Source organism: Felis catus, chromosome B1, assembly GCF_018350175.1.
Source record: "Felis catus isolate Fca126 chromosome B1, F.catus_Fca126_mat1.0, whole genome shotgun sequence".
NCBI classification, from domain to species: Eukaryota; Metazoa; Chordata; class Mammalia; order Carnivora; family Felidae; genus Felis; species Felis catus.
In genome coordinates this window covers 117,438,716-117,456,677 of record NC_058371.1, presented here as the reverse complement: position 1 = coordinate 117,456,677, position 17,962 = coordinate 117,438,716, and the positions used below count along the sequence as shown (strand labels likewise).

General features: G+C 41.2%; 1 long non-coding RNA gene across 3 annotated transcripts in view; it reads right to left on the bottom strand.

The window, feature by feature from the left end:
* LOC123384999 overlaps nucleotides 1-17,578 on the bottom strand; it is a 74,738-nt gene extending 57,160 nt beyond the window's left edge. Inside the window, exons 1-4 of one of the 3 annotated variants that reach the window (XR_006596899.1) lie at nucleotides 16,968-17,578; nucleotides 16,798-16,880; nucleotides 14,390-14,556; nucleotides 13,796-13,856 (exon numbers count right to left, since the gene is read on the bottom strand). This is a non-coding gene — a long non-coding RNA (uncharacterized LOC123384999). The other 2 variants (XR_006596898.1, XR_006596897.1) reach the window with 2 other exon arrangements.
* Nucleotides 17,579-17,962: the final 384 nt, after the last annotated feature.

Genomic DNA, 17,962 nt, shown 5'->3' with positions numbered 1-17,962 from the left:
ACAAATTAAGTACAGATCTCTGGGACCACACCATTAATACTTTTACCAAGATTCTGAGAAGTATGGAAAACTCCAGACCTATAAAAAACTTTAAGCCAGACTTCTTAATCCTGCTCTGTGAGAAGCAACCCAGTTTCCTAGAGCATTTTCTACATAAAAATGAAATAAAGTACCTGAATACATTTATGGTGATTTTATCTGCATACGATTTCAGTTATCCTTGATTCTGAAATTTACTTTTATGACTTTTTTTTCCATTTTATTCAGCATTTTAATTGTTTCAGTTAGGAGGAGCATTCAGAATATCTAACGTAGGCTGTCTTTTAATAACAAAAAAATGGTATTTATGCGTACATGGCCAGGTTTCATCTCAATTGTCACTACTTCTGAAGTTTCAGGGCCTCATATTTTTTCTCTATATTTTAATGTTTTCTGCACACCTATTTGAATGTTGCCCATACCTACCTTTTTCAGAGATATTAACAAAGGAAATCTTAGTATTTACTCATTGTTTGCAAAAAAAAATTTTTTAATGTTTATTAAATTTGTTTTTTGAGAGAGAGACAGAAAGACAGTGGAGGAGGGGCAGATAGAGAGGGAAACATAGAATCCAAAGCAGAATCCAGGTTCTGAGCTGTCAGCACAGAGCCCAACTCAGGACTCAAACTCACGAACCGTGAAATGACAAAAGCAAACTGGGACGCTCAACTGGCTGAGTCATCCAGGCGCCCCATGCAAAGTTTTGTTTGTTTGTTTGTTTAACATTTTTTATTGTCTATTTTAGTTTTGAGAGAGAGAGAGAGAGAGAGAGAGAGACTACAAACAGAGGAGGGGCAAAGAGTGAGGGAGACACAGAATCTGAAGCAGGTGCCAGGCTCTGTCAGCACAGAGCCCAATTTCGGGCTCGAACTTGTGAAACTGTGAGATCATGACCTGAGCCAAAGTCAGATGCTTAACCAACTGAGCCACCCAGGTGCCTCCGTGCACAGTTTTTAAAATAAAAAGTAAACCAATGAAAAGTTCAAACAATTTCACTTTTTTTTTCGGGTTTTTTTTCCCTTTTTTCCCCTTAGTATCTCACACTGAATAGGAAAAGAACAATTCTGCAAGAGCAGATGCCCATCCTGACTTTGCCCATCAAGGGGAATAACTGTGCCTCTGTTCCTGCATTTGCCCTGAGCAAGGATACTTGATACTCATCTGCAATATTTTTGCAGATGTGCATTTGAATGGGTAGAGGTACTTCATTCAAATTATAAAATGTATACATAAGACTAGGATATTGGAAAGTTAACCTCATCATTCACCCACTTATCAGAACAACTTGTCCCAGATCATCAAGTTAATTCTTCTTTTCTAAACACACTGCCGTGTTAAGGATTTAGTACTTTTTAAAACACCTTTGCTAGGCAACAATAATAATGTCTTATATTTACAAAGGGCTTACTACGTGGTAAGGGTAGGAATAGAGTCCAAGAAAACCTAAATAACCTAAGTTCATATCATTTGTTGTAAAGAAGAAATAGCCCATTCTAAATTCTAAATTAACTGGGAGACAATTCACTAAGAAATCAATGTGTAGACATTCAATGCAACCCCAATTGAAATTGCACCAGCATTCTTCTCAGAGCTAGAACAAAAATCCTAAAATTTGTATGGAACCACAAAACACCCAAAATAGCCAAAGTAATGTTGAAAAAGAAAACCAAAGTGGGAGGCAGCACAATCCCAGACTTTAGCCTCCACTATAAAGCTATAATCATCAAGACAGTATGGTATTGGCACAAAAACAGACACATACACCAATGGAATAGAGAACCCAGAATTGGACCCACAAATGTATGGCCAACTAATCTTTGACAAATCAGGAAAGAGTATCCAATGGAAAAAAGACAGTCTCCTTAACAAATGGTGCTGGGAGAACTGGACAGCAACATGCAGAAGAATGAACTGGACCATTTTCTTACACCATACACAAAAATAAATTCAAAAGGGATGAATGACCTAAATGTGAGAAAGAAAACCATCAAAACCCTAGAGGAGAAAACAGGCAACAACTTCTTTGACTTCAGCCACAGCAATTTCTTGTTCAACATGTCTCCAAAGGCAAGGGAAACAAAAGCAAAAATGAACTATTGGGACCTCATCAAGATAAAAAGCTTCTGCACTGCAAAGGAAACAATCAACAAAACTAAAAGGCAACTGACAGAAAGGAGAAGATATTTACATATGACATATCAGATAAAAGGTTAGTATCTAAACTCTATAAAGAACTCACCAAACTCAACACCCAAAAACAAATAATCTAGTGAAGAAATGGGCAGAAGACATGAATATACACATCTCCAAAGAAGACACAGATGGTCAGCAGACACATGAAAAGATGCTCAACATCACTCATTATCAGGGAAATACAAATCAAAACCACATTGAGATAACCACCTCACACAGATCAGGGTGGCTAAAATTAACAACTCAGGAAACAACAGATGGTGAGAATGTGGAGAAATGGAAACACTTTTGCACTGCTGGTGGGAATGCAAACTGGTGCAGCCACTCTGGAAAGACAGTGTGGAGATTCCTCAAAAAATTAAAAATAGAACTACCCTACAACCCAGCAATAGCACTGCTAGGAATTTACCCAAGGGATGCAGGAGTGATGATGCATAGGGGCACTTCTACCTCAATGTTTATATCAGCACTTTCAACAATAGCCAAATTATGGAAAGAGCTCAAATGTCCATCGACTGATGAATGGATAAAGAAGATGTGGTTTATATATACAATGGAATACTACGCGGCAATGAGAAAGAATGAAATCTGGCCATTTGCAACAACATGGATGGAACTGAAGGGTATTATGCTAAGTGAAAATAAGTTAGTCAGAGAAAGACAGATACCATATGTTTTCATCCATATGTGGAACTTGAGGAACTTAATAGAAGACTATGGGGAAAGGGAAAGGGAAAAAATAGTTTCAAACAGAGAGGGAGGCAAACCATAAGATACTCTCAAATACAGAGAACGAACTGAGGGTTGATGGCAGGGGCAGGGAGAGGGGAAAATGGGTGATGGGCACTGAGGAGGGCACTTGTTAGGATGAGCGCTGGGTGTTGTATATAAGCGATGAATCATGGGAATCTACCCCCAAAACCAAGAGCACCCTGTATACACTGTATGTTAGCCAACTTGACAATAAATTATATTTAAAATAAAGACATCGGGGCGCCTGGGTGGCTCAGTCGGTTGAGCGTCCGACTTCGGCTCAGGTCACGATCTCGCGGTCCGTGAGTTCGAGCCCCGCGTCAGGCTCTGGGCTGATGGCTCAGAGCCTGGAGCCTGCTTCCGATTCTGTGTCTCCCTCTCTCTCTGCCCCTCCCCTGTTCATGCTCTGTCTCTCTCTGTCTCAAAAATAAATAAATGTTAAAAAAAAATTAAAAAAAAATAAAATAAAATAAAAATAAAATAAAGACATTAATGTGTAGAAAAATAGTATATATCCCAGAATATAGAAATGTTTCCTTGGAGACCATAATATTTATATCATGAATTCTTTTTCAAATCTTTTTCAATACACTCTGTATTGCTAATCTCTCCCCATTAGTACCTACAGAACAAGTTGGGTGCAGCTTCCACACAAGAGCCCTTCAAATATTTGAAAACAGTGATTAGGCCCCTTGGTAGCACTGTTTTGCCAGCCAAACAGCCCCATTCATTGAATTATTCCTCTGGAGACCCCTCCCTCCTGATTACTCTCCCCTGACCTCCCAAGGAGATTTACATCTTTTTCTGAACTTTGTGTTCTGCAGAAGCAAACGTGATTTCAAATGAAATCCAATCAAAACTAACAGGGAGAAAAATATTGCCTGCTTCATTTTTGATGCTCTTAATGCACATTTCCTATTGGGGTTTTCAATATCTAACTCCCATTCTGGATTCATTGGTAACGTGCTTTGTGAAAAACCTCAAGTTTTTCCTCACAGATACAGAAGTCACATCACATAGCCCACCCCTATGTGTGTAAATTGTTTGTTTTTTTTAACACAGGCAATAGAGAAAATTAAATTCCTTTTAACCCACTTTAAGTGTAGCCTAGACACGGTGAGAAAAAGACACATGGAACCAAACTCTACATAAAACTCACTGAAGAGAATATTATGCCAGTTGTCAAATACTTAAGCCTTACAGTGCTTATCCTCTATGAAGATATCAGAAAGTTTTTGTGATTATTTTTATGCCCAAAGGATACTTTCAAGTGATTTTTTTCTCCCTAGAGGATTTCTAAAGTCATCATTTCTAATGTACCCTTACAAGATTTACAAAGCCAAACTGTAGTCTCTAGAAATATGTGCTTTATTATAAAGACCGGTCTTCATTTGACTGGGGAGGGGCGGTATCTGGTATTTTTATCATTTCATCAGGAAGCAAAATTCACACTACATTTTACATGTAGACAGGGATTTGGCAGGATGAGAAGAATGGAAGTTTCTCCAAGCAGAAGCCAAGCCTTCAGGATCTCCAACAGCAGCACAAACTGAATACAGCGTGGGCAGAACACAAGCCTGTGGGATGGCAGCGGGTCAGGGCTGCTTAACAAACAGAGTGAGGATGACCAAAGTTTAAATAGGGGGCAAAAGTAAAAGCAGGAGAAGTTGCATATGGAGGTGAGGAAAGTAATGGTTGTCTAAATGGTGACGTTACAGAGTCAAGAGTAAGGAAGAAAGGGGAAGTGGTAGAGAATGATTTACAGAACAGGTAGAAGATTTCACAGTAAATTACTAGGGTAGAACAGAATAATCAAGGGCACAATAGCTAAAAACCCCTGTTTCCCAGGAGAAGAATTTTTAATATAGATATTTTCTAATATTGGCTTAATATGAAATTAAGAAAGGCTTTACTTTCAGGAATCTTGGCTAAGGGAGTCAAAGAGAAGGTCATCTATCAAGAAGAAAGCAAGATTTCTCAACGTTGGCAGGATATTAGAATCATCTTCAGAACTTTAAAAGAGTGGTCTAAATCGTGTTTCATTTCATTTCATTTATAGTTTTTAAGCTTTAAAAACAAAAACAGTAATGCTTTCTTTTCAGTTTAAAGCTTAACAGGGGGTCATTACCAGGCTGATGGAAAATTACCTCTCTAGGTTTATTGAATCTTTCTGGAGGGTTTGAACCTTAAGACATCTTTCCTTCCCTTGCAACTTCCTTGTAATTTTCATTATGAATGTTTTATGATATCACAGTGAACTGCTTCTTCAGTATTTCTATCAATAGTTTGATTCCCTATTCAAATGATGTCCGCATTGAGAAAGACATTCTAATTTCAAGATCTGCATGACTAAACAGTGTTAAGTCCGAGTTTCCCACCATTATGAACAGATTGTGGAAAAGAGAAAAATACCGATCGAAATACTAAAATGAAATTACTGGTTGCTGGGAAAAGCAGGACTTTCAGAATAAAATAAGATGCTCTGCATGAAAATATTCCTGTTAAAACATTTTTAGGAAAATTGCACCTTTGTTGTCATATGACTGATAACCTAAAATTCACTTTTTTCCCCTTAACCAAATTTAAATATCAACATTTTCACTGCAATTCTAAGATAAAGTTGTCTTTAGAATACTCCTGCTTTCAAAAGAGACTAGAAACCAGAAATTCTATTTTCTTATGTCTAAAGTACATTTTTAAGTTTCTCCTTTTGATACCTGTGAAATGCTTCATGTGTAAATCTAGAATTTCTGATTAGTTGATAGTGAATGTTTACCTAGAAGTTAAAAATAAACACATTTCAACATTGCACTATAGCAAAAAGGGGAACTAGTATAGAATTGAAGTGTAAAAATAGAAAAAAAAAACTTCGGCCTAATGAATGTGAAATACGTAATTGTTTTCTGTATCACTAAGTTTTGCCAAACTGTCCCACCTTCACTTCACATAAATTGGTAGCTTGTATGTCCCCAGTGACTTTTAAAACACAGGTTTGATTAATTTCATTCAGATGAGTATCTTTTTCTATTCCCCAAAGGATGAATGTCCTCTTCTCACAAGAATTTGATCATCACACATCTCTCCATTTTTGTTCATGTTTCTCCCTTTGATCGGGCTATTACCTTACTTCTCTAAACCCAACTATAGCTTTCCAACCATCAAATTCACCTTTCTCCTCTCTCAATCTTAATAGAATCACAAAACCACAGTCAATGAAAAAGAAAAATGGAAAATGAGGCTCCACTGGTGTGTTAGAGATAGTAATCCTCTTATGTTCATCATGGCAATCAGATTTAATGACAACACAACTGTTGTCTGGGACTTAGAAACTTGAGAAGGAAAAGGGAATTCATATTTACTAAGGGTTGACTATGTGCAGATACTTCCTACATGTCTTATTTAATCCACACACCTGTCCACTAAATGCCATGCCAGACCTTACTGGGCACTCCTTTGTAAACCCGGAGGATACCTTGATCTGCTGCAGGAAAGAAAGGGTAGATATATCCTAATGATTACTGGCAATGCCTCAAAACTCACTCGGCCACTATAAATTCATACCACTTAGCAAACAATTATTAGAAATGCATATTATGGCATAAGCAGGTCTCTGCAGCACAGTCCTTAGAATCAGGCTTTCCCAGTCTGATAGGTCTATGTCAAAAGTGTACTTAAAACATCTGCTTTAAAATTCTTCCAGATGAGGGGCACCTGGGTGACTCATTTGGTTTAGCATCCGACTCTTGATTTTGGCTCAGGTCATGATCCTACCGTTTGTGGGATGGAGCCCCACGTCAGGCTCTGTGCTGACAGCGTGGATCCTGCTTGGTATTTTCTCTCCCTCTCTGCCCCTTTCTTGTTCACATACATTCACACTGTCTCAAATAACCATTTAAAAATAAATCCTTCCAGGGGCGCCTGGGTGGCGCAGTCGGTTAAGCGTCCGACTTCAGCCAGGTCACGATCTCGCGGTCCGGGAGTTCCAGCCCCGCGTCGGGCTCTGGGCTGATGGCTCGGAGCCTGGAGCCTGTTTCGGATTCTGTGTCTCCCTCTCTCTCTGCCCCTCCCCCGTTCATGCTCTGTCTCTCTCTGTCCCAAAAATAAATAAAAACGTTGGAAAAAAAATTAAAAAAAAATAAATAAATCCTTCCAGGGTCACCTGGACGACTGAGTTAAAAGTCTGACTTTGGCTCAGGTGGTTTGTGAGTTCAAGGCCTGCATCGGACTCTGTGCTGACAGCTTGGAGCCTGGAGCCTGCTTCAGATTCTGTGTCGCCTTCCCTCTCTCCCTCTCTCCTTCTCTCCCTCCCTCCCTCCCTCCCTCCATCCCTCCCTCCCTCTCTCTCTCTGCCCTTCTGCTTATGCTATGGTTCTCTCTCTCTCTCAAAAATAAACATTAAAAAAAATAATTAAAAAATCCTTCCAGATGAAAGTAGTATCTGTCCTACTCTATAGTTGCCCCTTGAACAAATCTGAGAGAATTAACAGATACAGGAAAGCTAATGGGTATGCAAACCATTCATGCTCTAGGCATGGAGTGCAGGTCCCTGAATCTTACACACTAGAATGCTATATATTCAGGCCTTACAGCCTCTTACATTAAATTTGCATTTTACGGTGTGGTCCTTAACTTCTCAAAAACACCCCTAAGAAATCATCTTTGAAAGCCATCACCATAATTGCTACAGCATGTTAAGCTTGGTAGCTCTATTACTCCGTGCACCAGTCATGAAGAGTTCCTATGTATGTGATTCAAGACTGGAAGACATGGCTTCTCCTGAGGAATTAGTTTCCTTTTCCCTTATATTCCTCTTTCGAGCTGGGAAACTGAGCAACCTGGAGATAAGCTTAAAGCTGAATCAAAAGAAACTGTAACACTTTCTTTTTGCAGAGAGATTTTTCCTCGGTGCCAATTTTCTATTTATGTTTTGTCAAGTGGTTAAAGTCTTCCGGAAGTAAAAAATCCCCCTATATCCTATATTAGAAGAGTCTGTACATATGTAAATTTAATAAGGGCTAAGCACTTACCAAGTTTATGTAACTGAAGTAATGGTTTATTCTTGATAATTTTATGAAAGTAAACATTCTAAAATGCAAACTTAGGTCATCCTCTGATTAAATGTCCTTCTATTTCTGCCACAGGCTTCATAATAAAATGTTATCTCTAGTCCCTGCCCTCTAAAGAAAGTTCTGCCTCCAGCAGCCCTGTTTTGCATCTTTTGGGATATAGATCAGGTGGTTAATTGGACAAAGAAAGGGCCAGGAAAAGACCTGAAGAATTTAAGAAAACTTGAGGAGATGAGAAAGGGGGTGGGAGCAGAGAAGAGACATGAAACCTAGTGCCAAGAAAATATTGTATAATAAGAGATGCGAGGGTAGTCTTAAGGTCCTAGAAAATAGGAATTGGGGTTGGGGGTGAGAAGAGGATTTTAGTGTTCTTCTGAGAAACGAAGTAGAGATCACAATTAGTTAATGGCTTTTGCGATTAGACTGAGCTTTCTTATGTGCCGCTCCACAGAGAAACTGGGCTGTGTGGGACCCTGGGTTCTATTCACATTACACAAGTGAAATGCACAGACTTTCTATTAATTTGGCCACTAGGACTTCCCCTTAGTGCTCCCCCTCCTGCCCTGCTCTGGCTCTAAGAGTAGCCTGCAGTTTATAGAACCCATTATGTTTTTCTCACATCTGAGTCTTCATACTTCTCAAACATTGCTCTACCTAGAGCACTGTCACTCCCTCTTTTATACTAAAGCCTACAGCTTCTTTAAAATCAGTTTAAATATTCATCTTACGGGAAGCCTTCCTTTCTACCCCTTCCATATGCTCAGATCTGATAGATGCATACACAGGTAAGAAAGAAAGCACATTTACTTCAATTTCCCCACTACACTACACTGTGAGGGTGGGATAGTGACAGCAATAAAATGAACAATGTTGAAAGTGAAAGCAGAAATAAAACATGGCATCAAGAACTCAGAACGGTTATAAAATTAAACCTTTTTACACAAAATAAACCAGTAGAAAATGATTCGCACAGGGGCACATAGGTGGCTTAGTCGGTTGAGCGACTGACTTCGGCTCAGGTCATGATCTCATGGTTTGTGAGTTCGAGTCCCGCATCGGCATCTGTGCTGACAGCTCAGAGCCTGGAGCCTGCTTCAGATTCTGAGTCTGCCTCTCTGTCTCTGCCCCTCCCCCACTCATGCTCTGTCTCAGTCTCAGAAATAAACATTAAAAAAAAAAGAAATAAAGAAAATGATTCACACAGAGGTTTTCTGGTTTATAGTAAAATGGGACTTATACTACCAAAAAGGCTTTGAAGATGTGGGGTGTGTACGAAATCGCCAAAAAAATTATCTTACTACCTAAGCAAACCTTCAAAGATGCAAACACAGACACCCCTTTGATTAACTACCTGAAATTTTATAACTGATCTGAAATAAAGAGTACACATGAAGAAATACAATGTAATGTAAAAAAGACTTTTAGAAAAGATGGTGGTATGGTAGCAGATACCCAAAATCGTTAGAAACAGCCAAATCATAAAGGAAAAATAAGGAAAAAAATCTTACACTGGAGTTCACATTGGTCAAATTCCAGAGGCAGATAGTGAGTCTAATTGATTTATGCAGAAGAGTTTTTATAGGATATTAGATGGCTATCAGAATTACTAGAAAATTGAATCATCAGGTAAGTTTTCAGAAATGACTGAGAATGACACTACAGAACTGAGCTAAGAAGAAAATGGCAGCTTTGTAATCAGGCACCTACATGCATAACTTGGAAGATGACACCCCATAATCAGGAAGCCACCACAAAATTGGATACCAGAGGATGGCATTTGCTAGCAGAAGTCAGAACGGCCAACACCTCACTTCTCTCTTCCAAATCACACGCAACTGTATCTGAACGGTAAACCTAAGCCACATTTAGAATTCTAGCAGAAAGAGTATCTAGAAAATTGATTTGTTTTTTCAGCTCTTGAATACAGAAAGGCACCTAGAAAGAGGGGGAAACAGATACTGAAAGTCAGTTCCCCAGATCATCCACAGGCATGTGGGTGTCTCCTCAACCCAGCATGGCAAAAGCCTCAAGGATTTTTACTGCATGTAATGAAGGTATTAGCTTGAAGGGCTCAACAGGAACATATGCGCAATTCCGCTTCCCCAATAGTAATGGGAGCGGGAAAGAAGAAGGAAATCCTAGGGGAAACAAAAACAAAAATAAATACTTATAAATTAGAAGTGGTAGGGCTAGCTGGGAGGTTGGCAGTGTCCTATCACCAGCACATACCAGGGTCAGGATGTCTCATTCAGAGGAGTCCTGGCCATACCAAATAAAAACCGCAATGGAATGTTTTCTGATCTTGCTTCTCACCAATGTAGATTTCTGATCTTGCTCTCACCAAGAGCAATGGTAATACACTCTTCCAAAGTAGAAGAACATTCTCTATTTCTACCAACAAGGTGGGTTGGCCCTCGTAACATTATGTTACCGGAGTATAAGAAATGCAGCCTTAGGACAGCAGTTCCAAATAACCAAACTGTGGAAATGTTTCCCAGTGGATGCATTTCTCTTCCTCCCCACACCCCTCAAACTGACCAATCAATGAAAATTTAACAGAATTCAGTTAAGCACCTTAACTTCTAGGAGGAAAAAGCTACCAATAGCCACGTAAATACTATTTGGAGGAAATAGGAGTCAGTGGACAGATGTGCTCCAGCTCAGTACAGGGAGAAGCACCAGACAGTTGGGGGGGGGGGGCGGGGAGGGCAGGGAAGTCAACCATTCACATCACCCATAGAGAAATTAGAGAAAATTAATGGGACCAAAGATACAAAGAGAATACACAAGACAGGAGATAAAAAGAACACTAACATTGGTGCACCTGGGTGGCTCAGTCGGTTAGGTGTCCGACTTCAGCCCAAGTCACGATCTCGCGGTCCGTGAGTTCGAGCCCCGCGTCGGCTCTGGGCTGATGGCTCAGAGCCTGGAACCTGCTTCGGATTCTGTGTCTCCCTCTCTCTCTGCCCCTCCCCTGTTCATGCTCTGTCTCTCTCTGTCTCAAAAATAAACGTTAAAAAAAAAATTAAAAAAAAAAAAAGAACACTAACATTAACCAAAAAATAAATAAGAAAAATAATGTAATAGTATAGTGACATTTTAAATGGCACTAGAAACAGCAAAGATCAGACTCAACTACAGAAAATAAACTGCAGGGAATCTTTCAGAATTAGATTAAAAAGGTAACAGCAAGTGAAGTAGATAAAATATATGAAATAGCCTAGATATTTAATATGTGAATGAGTATTAGCTTAATAAGTGTTTTTAGACATCTTTATACCTGGCTTAAAAGAAAATATACTACATACAGACAGTAGATTATTTTCCTAAACTGAAGAAAGATTCAAGCAGATAAAAAGGGTTTACAATATACTAAGAAAAGTAACAAAAAATAACAAACACTTGGTTACATCATGGTGCGATATTGGGGGGCGGGTGGTAAGAAAAGAAATGAGGCTGTTCCCGAGCTTTTTAATGAGCACAATAGATACAGGAAACAATGGGGCAATTTGTATGGAAATTTCAGGGAAAAAACTATGAGCCAAGAATGTGCAATCTAAAACACAAAACAAAGAACAACAAAAAACCAGAAACAGACTCAAATAGAACTGGTGTTTGTCAGAGGGGAGGGAGTAAGAGCAAAATAGGTGAAGGGAATTAAGGGTACAACTTCCACTTATAAGTTACAAGGATGAAGAGTAGCATAGGGAATATAGTCAATAACATTATAATAATGTCCTATGGTGACAGATGGCAACTACACTTATCACGGGAAGCTTTGTGTCATGTGTAGAATTGTGAAATCACTATGTTGTGCACTTGCAACTAATATTGTAGGCCAACTAAAATAAGAATTCTATAGTGCTGAAGTTATTTACATGTAAAGGGAAAAAAATTCCCAGATATAGTTCCTCAAAGTTTTGCATACCACTCTTGCAATCTTCCTGAAAAAGGATACCTAAAGAAAGATATCAGTTGGGGTGCCTGGGTGGTTCAGTCGGTTAAGTGGCCAGCTTTGGCTGAGGTCATGATCTCGTGGTTCATGGGTTCGAGCCCTGCATCGGTCTCTGTGCTGCCAGCTCAGAGTCTGGAGCCTGCTTTGGATTTTATGTCTTCCTCTCTCTCTGCCCCTCCCCCACTCATGCTCTGTTTCTGTCTCTCAAAAATGAATAAACATTGAGAAAATTTTTAATCCAAAAAGGGAAGATCTCAGTCAACATACCACCACAGTAAGATATAGATTCCAGAAATAGATAAATTGTGATATTAAAAAGAGGCAAGTCACAGAACACTTATCCAAAAACTCCAAAGATGGAATTTTTGTAGCCACACAGCAGCATGGGTGTCCATGATTATTAATTTTCTTTTCAGTGAATTGAAGAAATTATTTTCTTGAAGACTAAGATATTTTCAACCCATTTACTCCTCATCCTAAGGAGGTTGGCCTTCATCTTCATAATTGCCACTTCATGAATACATAGCTGTTACCAGGACAGACCTCACTCCTTACACATCTAGGAGCGACAAGGAAGTGAAGAAGAGAGCTTTCTCATACACACGTTTTTTAATCAAAAATTCTTTCCCAGGAGATCCCCAATATTATCTCCTTATACTTTATCGGTCAGAACTAAGCCACGTGTCCTCTCTAATAGAACAGGAAGCTAAGAAGTACTTGTCACTTTCAGGCTTTATCATAGATGATGGGAGTTGAAAAGAGGGCTGTGAACCAAGACAACAGCATCCAACATCAGGTAAACATAATTAACGACAGTCGTTGTAAAGTTGTGCAAAACATTTGTAGGTTAGTTCTTGAAAGATTTTTTTTTTAATTACATCCAGACAAAACTCAGGATACACTAACAATAAAAAGGGAGCGGACTGGGTTGGATGGCAGAGTATAGAGGTCACTGTAAGTGCTAAAATTGATGAGCAGGGAGTCCCTTTCCTTCGTTGACAGGGAGACTGAGATAAACCAAAATGTGTAGTCCTCACCGTTGGGAATAGTTAAGGCACAGGACCGTCAACTAGACCACATACCCAGAACGCTCCTGTTCAGCATTTCCCCAACCCTCACTCCTCCTGCAAACAGCACAACTAAACCGGCACTTTTTTTAAGAACTTCAGACACTGAGCTTGCACCGTCAGTCAGTTTTTCACAAATACTACATGCAAGTGAGCTTTCTAGGGAGGGGAAAGTGGTATACAGAGGCAAAGTGAGAGAATGGACTGCCTTTAATACAGAGGAACCATCAAGCAAGCAGTTTTGGAGCTCACAAGCAGAAGCATTCTAGAAAGTGGACTTGTTTCCCAGCTGACTCCTGTTAAACAGGGTAATTTTCTGGAGAAAACACCATTTTCACCCCTCTTACCCCCCTCCCCTGCCTTGAGCCCTTAATAACCACTTGTTTATCCATCACGAGCCTGACCCAACGTGTATTCCTCTCTCTTGCCATCACATGAGAACTCAGTGAGAATGTCCCAAGGGCAGCCCAGGAGTTCAGCCACATCCCTGTCTAGCATGACCAGCAACTGCTGGAGTTGCTCATTTTCCCTGAAAACTACGGCCTCCTGCTTCTTGAGGCTTCTCGTCACGTGTGGACCAACTCTCTTTCTTTTCTACAAGACGGAACAAGAGAGGTGTGAGAAAGAGAAACAAAAGCTCAAAACTCACCAAAGCATTCCAGCTCATTTCTGCCCAGCCTGCACACCCTGACCTCCCCACATGCTTTCCCCTCCCTCCTTACCTGCTATTTATTAGGCTTGGTCCATTCCTGTGTGGTCTGCTCCCCATCTGACCACTTCAGGCTGTTGAGAATGTCAGTGTTGGGTGGAAAGAAAAGACAGGGAGGGTACATGGGTGCTATGGATGGTAAGGAGCTTTACTCCTGGGGAAGCCTCCCTCCACCTCCAGAAACTTGCTTCCCTGGTGATTCTGCAATTTCCCAGCATCTGTCACACCTGTTCCAGGAGCTTCCCCAGCTCTTTCCCTTTCCTGGGCAGCTCACATACCACACCTTCCACTGATTAGCAGCTGTTAGAAGAGGTGTGTGACTGCCAGTTGACCTGCAACTGACCCCGGTCAGTAGGCGGCTCCTAACCCCCTCCCCTGTCCCTGAAATGCACACTTAGCCCACCGTTCTAATAATGGGAACTGTTTCAAGGATGTGGTCTTGAAAGAGCAATGTCTCGTTGAAACTATCTAAAGGGTATATGCCACTGAACCCCGTTAGAACATCTGTATAAACTTCTAAGATTTGGAGGGAGCCGGTGGAAATCTATTCCTCTTGCGGCCACGCACTGACAATCCTCCTATGTACATTTCCTTGCTTATTACCAACCTCCTGCTCGTCCTCTTTCTTCTGGCTCTCTTTGCTCTTCGCTTAAGGGATCAGTTTGTGAACCAATAGCGACCTTTACAGTTGCCGGTGGGGCAGAGGGAACCATAAAGCAGGAAAGTCACACACACAATTCCCAGAGCCACCAGTCAGGGGAAATAAACCAGACCCTACACAAGTGGAGAAAGAAAATATAAGACCTTCCCCATAGGAGTGTGGAGGACACAGGCATGGGAGGCGTGCCATCCTTCCCTACCCCCTGTAGCCAAGGCCTGGTATTCTACCTCCTGCCAAGCCTCACCTAGGTCACAACAGCCCCTTTGTTCCATTCCTTAAGCTCCTGTTATGAGGCCTGCACAGCAGTAAACTTCAGCTTAGGTGTCTACACCTCGGCCTGGAGCGGGGTCATTCTTAGGAGATAGTGGTTCTCAGACCCTAGTGGACATCAGCATCACCTAGAGAACTTGTTAAGCCTGAGGGCAGAGCCCTTCCCCACAGACTTTCTGGTAAAATAGGTCTGGGTGGGGGCCCAGCATTTGCATTTTTTAATGTTTATTTTTGAGTGAGAGAGAGACAGAGCCCAAGCTGGGTAGGGGCAGAGAGAAATGAAGACACAGAATCCGAAGCGGGCTCCAGGCTCTGAGCTGTCAGCACAGAGCCCGACGCAGGGCTCAAACTCACAAACCGTGAGGTCATAACCTGAGCTGAAGTCACACACTTAACCGCTGAGCCACCAAGGTGCCCCCAGAATTTGCATTTTTAACGAGCTTCCAGGTGATGCTGTTGTGCTGATGCAGAGGACACACTTTGAGAACCACTGCTTTCAGCTACCCTAGCTTCTTTTGCCTTCCTAGCTTCCTCCTTCCAGATTCTGAGCACCTTTCATTGTCAGGAAGTGATTCTGGGCATTTTACCTCCTCCCTGTATCCATTCTAGCTTATTCGAAACCTTAACTGAGTGATAAGACAGCTACTCACCACCCTTGAAGGCTGTTTTATAAAACAGTTAAGAATGAACGAGGTCTGAAGATACTGCATTAAAGTCTGGCTTCTGCTGTTGACAAACTGTAACCTCAGCCAGTTACCTCTGAGTCTTTCCACGCCAAGGGCTTTTACCTAGCGCCCTGTATACAGTGTGTGCCTCGTCATTGTTATTAACACTATTGTCGGAAAAATATTTTCAGATAAGATCTGCTTCCCTCAGTCTTCTCTTCATAATGCACCTTCATTTACTCTAATAGTCCCATTGGAGCAGGCAACTGTATGGTTTTTGAAGACCCCCAGGTGATTCTGATGCATAAGTTTTCAAAACCACAAGGTAGACTGTAACCATTTCCCACCTCTACCAGGTGAAGAGAATCCCTGCCATTAGCTTCCCATTGAGCACTGGCCACAACATGAACCATCAGGGACAGGAAGCGTATTATACGTCCTCTAAGCTTCTTCTGTCTTCTCTTATGTGGAGCACACCCTGTCCAAATCTCTGAAAGGCTGTGCTCCCATTCGGCTCTGAGATGCTGGGGTTTCAAAGTGGGGTCCAGTCACCCCAGAGCAATCCCTCTCAATCAAGTGCAGAAAGCCCAGGGAGAAGGGAAGTTTTTATCCCTTTGCTGAGTCATGACCACCTTCTGCCCGTGAGAGATGGAAATAGAGAAGGGGTCAAGGTCACTTGTTACAAAGAGCACCACTTCCCTCTCAACTCCAAAGTAGCCCCTTCATCTCCAAGGAGCAGAACTCTCCATTCCCTAGATTCAGGGGAAAGCATCTGATTGGATAAGCTGGACCTAGAGCACCAGCAATGGTTGAACAGGGGAGTGCAGGTGTCTGGAAGTGGCAAAGAAAAGAAATGTCAGGTAGACACAGTGGAAGGGCTCCTTTAAAGTGTGGGTTACCACTGAGGTAAAGGAATCATACCCACAGAGCAGAAAATCCCTGTGAGCCAGGAAGCAGTGTCAGGGAGATGGAAACTAAGGAATGGGAAAGCCTCAGCTACTACTTGGGATTAGAGACTCTTCCTCACAGAGTTCCATGATGCTTTTTGAAACCAGACAAGTGTTGAATGAAGCTGAGTTTCCTCCAGTTTTCTGCAAACCAACATAAGTCGAAAAAGGGGCTGGAGCCTACCCAAGCAGTGCTTTCTGAACTTCAAGTAGAGTTCCCCAACTCTTCTCTCCTAATGAGTTTTTTTAAGCCAGAAAATACTTCAAGGATCAAATAGTCCAATCTTTTCTTCAACTAATGAGGAAAAAGAATCATTCACACACAATAAGTGGCAAAGCCGGAAATGAATTCCAGTGTTTAATTCCAAGTTAATTTTTCCCACTGTACCATATTTCCTTAGTCTCTAATTCATCTTCCACCATCCCTAATCTATTCATTTCCCAGCCAGCCAGCCAAAGAATGAATTCTTACCCAGAGCAGCCAGTCTCAAAGAGGCCTAATGTCCCAGAACAACTGTGGGTCCCATTTTCTTTCTCATTGGACAGTCTTGGGTTCTTCAAAGAAAAGAAGAAGAAAAGAAAGAAACTGAAGAAGTTGTAAAAGAGGAAAGTATCAGGAATAGCTGGTTAGTGTCATTCTACCTTATGAATCCTGAGGATTCTCTGCATGGAGTCTCCTCGGGCTGGCCTACTTGCTCACTAGTTCTCAACTTTGACTCCATATTAGAAATGCTTGAGGACGTTTTGAGATTCCCCTGTGCCCAGAACAATTAAATCAGAATCTCTGAGCAGGAAACCCAGACGGCAGGATTGTTAAGGTTTCCCAGGTGATTCTAATGTGTAGAATCACTGCTCTAACAAGCCATATGTTAGTTTCTCATCCAGATTCTAAGGCTGCTCAGCTGGGGTATTAGCTTTCTGGGTGAGAAACAGCTGTGTATCAGACATCGCAGCTCCTCGGCAGCAATGTAAATAGTTAAGCAGCCACCCAGTAGAGAATAAAGTCACACTTAAATTTTTAAATAAAACCTCTAGCTTTGTTGGGTCAAACTTTGCTTCTGTTCTCAATTTTTTTTCCTCCTTTTCTGTTTCATAAAATTATAGAGCTAAAGCAATAGCTAATGGTAGCAATGCTGTTCATCATGGGGGGGGGGGATGTCATGCCTTTTCTTAATAGTTTTCAGTGAACCTGTGGAGCTAAAGTAAATTATGTTTGCTCCCTCCATCTGTCTGCTAAGCTGACTGCCTGACTCATTGATTCTTCTTTTCTACTCCCCCAGACCAGCCCTTCCTCCTATCAAGTCCTGTTTAAGGAATCATCTGCATGGCAAAAAGCAGGGGAGGCTTTATATGAGAAGCATTTACCTGGCTAGCATTTACCTGTTACCACCTCAAAAAATGTACACCTTTGGCTGGCCAGCACCTGGATAGCAGAAGAGAATTAGGAAGGTGGCTCACAGGAAGGAGAAACACAGAAATAGGACACCTGAATGTATGTTCTGGAATCACTCAAATATATTGCTGATCATTTTCCTTTGATTCCAGGTAAGCAAATGAGACTGTGTCTCAGATGTGTCTTTATAAATGAGTTAGAGGCAGCATGATGTAATGGAGATAGCAGGACTCGACGTCAGATT